This window comes from Phoxinus phoxinus (assembly GCF_949152265.1).
Source record: "Phoxinus phoxinus genome assembly, chromosome: 1".
Classification (NCBI taxonomy): Eukaryota; Metazoa; Chordata; class Actinopteri; order Cypriniformes; family Leuciscidae; genus Phoxinus; species Phoxinus phoxinus.
In genome coordinates, this window is record NC_136876.1 from 47,306,640 (window position 1) to 47,312,966 (window position 6,327).

The following is a 6,327-nucleotide window of genomic DNA, read 5'->3' on the forward strand; positions in this document are numbered from 1 at the left end:
GACCATTCTGGCACCCTCATCTCTCGCTATATTATGCTGGTCTCTGGTCTGATCTTCATCAATGCAAATCTGCCGCTTTTTTAGCCCATTGTTATTGTCTGATTGGTGAAAACCTTAAAGGTCCTTGCACACTGAGTCCGAAATTTTCGTATGCGTTTTTTTCGTTGTAATTCGGTGGCTCTGAATTGTCAAAACACTATTAAAAATGTTTGCTACGGATGTGAAAAACGCAGAAAATCAAACCCGATCCGAATTTTTTTTATGACGGACAAAAGTTTCGGAGGCAGTGTGTAGCTAAGCGTGATTGACATAACGTGAGGTCGTATTTATTTTGTAACGTGCGAAAATTTCGGACTAATTTCGTACTCTGTGGCCCCATCCACACTACTGCGTTTTCGTTTAGAAACGGAGACCTTTTGCTACGTTTGCACCTCCCGTCCAGACTACAACGGCAAAAACGAAGACCTAAAACGGAGAAGTTTAGAAACGCTGCCGACCCCGTTTTGCGTTTTGAATCTCCGGAGGGCGTTTTAGTGAAGACGGTCAAAACGGAGGACTTTAGAAACGATGACGCAGAAGCTCACGCTCGGCTCTATGATTGGGTGTCATCAGTCATGGCGTATCCTTCCCTGATTCGTCAGCCACCCATCACATGAAAACATACAAAAACAGCCTGGACTACGTAATGTTAGTGACTGCAACATGGATAACGAATTACAAGCGTTACTGACGTTGATGTCTTTGCTAGCAGCTGTTGTGCAAGTAATTGCTGCATTTTACAATGCTATCACTGCCTACATGCGCCTGTTTACACCGGCACGCGCACGCCCAGTGTTGGTGAATGGTCACGTGATCCGCGGTTTCAGTCGTTTTAATGTGGACGGAGATCAATTCTAATACGCAGCTAAAACGCTGGTGTGGACAGAGATCGTATTCGTTTTAATTCTCCGTTTCTAAACTAAAACGCAGTAGTGTGGATGAGGCCTGTGTGCAAGGGCTGAGTCTGATCGCTCATAAAAGTAGGCTAGCTCCTCTCCTCAGCGATCCATATATGACTAACTTGATTTTCACTGTTTGCCTGTGCAGAACTGCTATACACACAGCGATGCCATACAAGAACCATTTTGGGTTCCTCAAAAACCCTTCCAGTGAACAGGTCTTAAAATAACTTCTTTTTTTTAGCATGAAGAACTCTTTTCCACTATAAAGAACTTTTGTGCGATGGAAAGGTTCCATGTGTGTTAAAGATTCTTAATGGAATACCAATAATGGAAACCTTCTTTTAAAGAGTGAATATAACTGTTCAAAAGTTTGGAGTCAAGAAATTCATACATTTATTCAGCAAGGATACACTAAGTTGATCAACAGTGATAGTAAAGATGCGCATAATGGGTCTCATTCATGAAACACGAGCAGAACGAATTCTTGTGTAAATCGTGTGTAAAGTGGTTCTGGCGTAAATTTTCGGATTCATTAAAATGTTCGTATTTTCCAAATGTTAGTTGGTACGAAAGAAATCTACACCTGCTCCCAACCACGTGTAAATAGTGCGTTTAACTTCCGAACGTTTTGCTCATTAATAAGGCTGCATTTTAATTCACCTTAATAGGGTACATATTTACACAGCATTTTGAAAAAATAGCTATTATATTAATTACATATGTTTTTTCTTTTTACTTTTATTATAAGAGCCAGTAATAGCATCTGCAAACGGAACACTTTAATCACATAATTAATTGCTCAATACGGCTCGGCTATATTTTTTCGAAGTGAACTAATTCGTTTTTTGCAGTCGTGCTTCATGTCGAACCATTTTCTCTTCACTTCTGGGACTGTTCGATTAACAGATGAAACTCCAGTAACTGCATCTGTAATATCTGCCAAGCTTGCTTTTTTTAGGACCTGATACGCCACTATGTACGCTTGAAATAACAGGCGCTGTAGGCTTTTAGTGCATGCGTGCGTCGGCGGGTGTAACGTTATTGCGCTCAGAAAAGCGCCCGTTAGAACAGTGCATCAGCAGCGAATGACATATTTAACCGGCAAGGCTTTAAAGCACATGCAAATAATTAATTTTTATAAACTACAGTGTCCCGTTCCTCTGCATTTCATGTGAATATACGTCGCGCTGTACAGTACACTCAAAAAAATTACTCTTTGAATGAACATAAAAAAATCATGGAAAGGATTTCCACATGATTAACTTGCTTTATTTCAGCATTATGCAATTATGTTATTCCAATTTAATGTACTTACGTTGGGTCAACTTAATTTATTAAGGTTGATTCAACTTATTTACTATAGTTTGGCACAGCTTAATTTAATAGTGTCAGCCCAACTAATTTTAAGGTTTTCTGACATGATTGAAGTGTTTTTTATTTTCAAACATCCATTAATATTTCATTTATTTTAGTGACACATAATCAAATCGATAGACTATAGCTAGCTATTTGCTAGCAGTAGTACATATTTGCAAATGCTAAGATTTACATGCTTCTTCAACCGAAACAGTTAAACGTATCTGAATCAGTCCACAGCCAAACAAAATGCTCCACTCTTCTCCACAATGGTAACCCACTGTAATTTAAATGGTTCTAATTATTCCAATGTAATTGAACATTAAACACAATTACACACTATCAAGTCTTCCCCTTTTCTAATTTTCTCCAAAAAACATAAAATAACACTTCATTTTAACATTTATTCTCTCTTAATTTAACCATATGCAAAGCATGCTGGGAACTAACAAGCACCGCCCAGTCTCAGTTAATGCAACACAAATCATTCATGTAATCCAACACAAATGGATTAAGTAAACTTAAATTTTATATTTAAGCAGATTGAACACAATCAAATTAAGTTAGGGCAAAATGGCAGTTGGCGTCGCACTATACCGCCCCCTCTGGATGTAAGAATTTTTTACTTAACATAAATGATTTGTGTTTAGACAACACGTTAGGATTTTGTACTGTTAAGATGAGACATAATTACGTGGACCTTAATAGAAAAAAACATTTCAAGTCAACAAACACAATTATTATAAGTAAACTAAATATAAATATATTATGTAAAGTGCACAACCTTCCTAGTTCGTTTTTTTGAGTGTAGGCTATGTTGAGACGGAGGCGCCAGAACTGCAAACTGATAGAATGCACAATCCTACGATATTTATTCAAAAGCAGATCGTGAAGACATTTTAATCATAATATTTGACATAATATTTGACGGTGCCCAGGGCCCCTTAGATGTCCTGGGCCCCTGGGCAATTGCCCAATGGTTAATCCGGCCCTGTTATGTGGCGTTTTGAATGAACTTCTGATAATAAAATATTATCTGATAATGAGAAATTTTTATTTTTCATTCGCTTTTAAGAAGACATGTTGAAATCCTTCGTTTGGTGTCATAGTATGATGCCCATATATAGTTGTCAGTCGGATTTAATGGGCGGGGTTTATGGTAATTGAGAATGAGCGTGAACGCGCGTCCCATTTACGACAGATTGGAATTCATAACACACACACACGTTTCACTATCACATCTGACGTTTACGAAGTATTTGTGAATCAGGAGAAGAATTTTCGGGAAGGTCTCTTTACGCGCAGATCACTCACATATTTACTCGTATATTTACGAATGTTTCATGAATGAGGCCCAAAGTACCAAAATAATTTTATTTCAAATACATGCTGTTGTTTTGAACTTTCTGTTCATCAAATAATCCTAAAAATACTTATCATGGCTACGACAAACATAAAGCAGCACAACTGTTTTCAACATTGATAATACATTTTATATTGAAATAATAGTTCACAATATTACTGTTTTTACTGTTTTTTGATTAAATAAATGCAGCCTTGGTGAACATAAGAGACTTCTTTCAAAAACGTTTAACAAATCTTACATTGACCTCAATTTTTTTGAAGTGTGTGTGTGTGTGTATGAACTGAAGATGAATAGAGATGTTGTCAAAAGAGCAATAAAAAAAGAGTCTGGTTTTGCACACTCAATACAGTATTGATTGAAATGTTTCGAACAATGCGGTCCAGTCACAGCGTTCACCTTGCGCTCCATGTGAGTGTTACACAGTGTGCATTTACTGACATAAAAACACGTTATCAGAACACGCATGCACACATGCCTCTGTGGTCTGCAGTGTGTGTGTGTGTGTGTGTGTGTGTGTGTGTGTGTGTGTGTGTGTGTGTGACCATGGCCCTCACCATGGCTACCGCTGTCACACAGGTGAATCTGTCGAGCCTCATGGGAGCTCATTACAAGATTTTGAAGGAATTTATTTAGTGCTATTCAAGACAGTGTTGACAAGACACACACACACACAAATAATCTCCCAATATGAGTGGTTGTAGAGACACAACTGGGTACCAGTCTAAAGTTGGTCCATTTTTTAACAAAACTGCATTTTTTGTTATTTTTTAATAGGTGAGTTGGAGCAGATAGTGAAGAAAAACAGGCAACAAGTGTCCAGAATGCATGCGAATTCTTCAATGTTTAACAAGCATACAGAGTGCAGAGCTGGAACACAGAAGAAGCTCAAATGTGATTTAATTTGGTTATTATATTTTTGTCAGTACATAATTCTGAATTGTGTTTTTAATATATATAATTTTAAATGACTATAAAATGTGGAATATTAAAGGGGCTGTATGTAAGAACTTTCATGTTTTTCAACTTTTTTATTGCACTGTAAACTGCTTTATTTTTTTCATTATTTTTTTTTCATTTCATTTTCATATTTATTTATGAGTAAAACAAAGTCAGTGGCAAACATAACTTGATGATGCTTTAACGTTTTGTTACTTTGACCTTTTACAGTAACAAAACAAATTCTACTGGATCTATTTTCAAACTGTAACACTTTACTTTCTTTCTTTTTTTTACACATAACTTATTATAGTAATAACAGTAAATTATAATTACAATCTAACCCTAAGCCTATATAAGTACATGTCGTTAATTAATATTCCTCATTACTTATTTGTGCGATTTATCTTTAATATTTAACTTGTTCACTGAGCTACAGTCAGCCGTTCTGATATTCAGTAACAGGACTTTCATGTGATTTTGCTCAAATATATGAGGACTGTGTGTAATATATAAATGCTTCACAACAAGGGTTTGCTCTGAGTCCTGCATAATCTATTTAGTCAAGCAAGCATGCATGGGCTATATCGAGGCTCAACATAAGCTGCATATGTGTATGTTGATAATGTGCGCACACAAACACTCATCTGAGCTTGTCCACACACACACACACACACACACACACACACACACACACACACACACACACACACACACACACAGTGCAGACCACAGAGGCACGCAGGCTTTCCTCGCGCAGGACATAATTAAATGTTCCCAGATAAAGCAATCTCCCTCAGCACATAAGCAACAATAACTTAGTTAACTCGCATTCAATTTCTGATGTTGAAGCCTTTTCTCTGTCTCTGGTGTCCTCGTGCTTTACACTGGAAATCTTCCTAGATAGTTTAATATCAGTCCACATATGAAGGAGCTGAGATGGTGGACGGCGCATTAGCGATTCATCAGAGTAATTTGGCATGAGTTAAGCTGCTTTACATCCATCATAAGCAGAACAGCAGGCCTAGACACATGCAGATATACAGGTGCAGTGTTTATAGGCCTACAGTAAGTGTTCTGTTTTATACACTGTATTACAACAGACTACAAGTTGCATATTACATATGTAATCTTATTTATGCAGTTCTGATCCATTATGAAAAATGTATTATTCTTATATTACATATCAAAATCCAAAATCCCCACTCTCTTCATCAATAACCCAGACGTGGCAAGTCATCTCGATGGCACACACACTCCTGATGACCCTGAATTCACCAATGGATCACAAATTGTGTATCAAAATTAAACTGGTTATAATATTAACTACCATTGATTTAAAACGTTTCGAAAATGATTGTAACATTTTTACCTGTCTGGGGGAGATTACCTTTCGACACAAAGATTGAAAAGTCAATGAGGACAAAGGTAGCCTAATTTTAACCAACAAATGAACACATGCAAACGCTAAGCATCCTCCGCCTCACCTTTAATTCATCAACATATATATATAGGCTAGTTTAAATGATAAAGAGTTCACACATCTTGACCAATGAATGGCAGAGGTGGACAGTAACAAAGTACTTTTACTTGAGTACTGTACTTAAGGACACTTTTTGAGTATCTGTACTTTACTTGAGTATTATTTTTTCTGGAAACTTTTACTTTAACTTCACTACATTTGAAAGACAAATATCATACTTTTTACTCCACTACATTTCTGTCAAG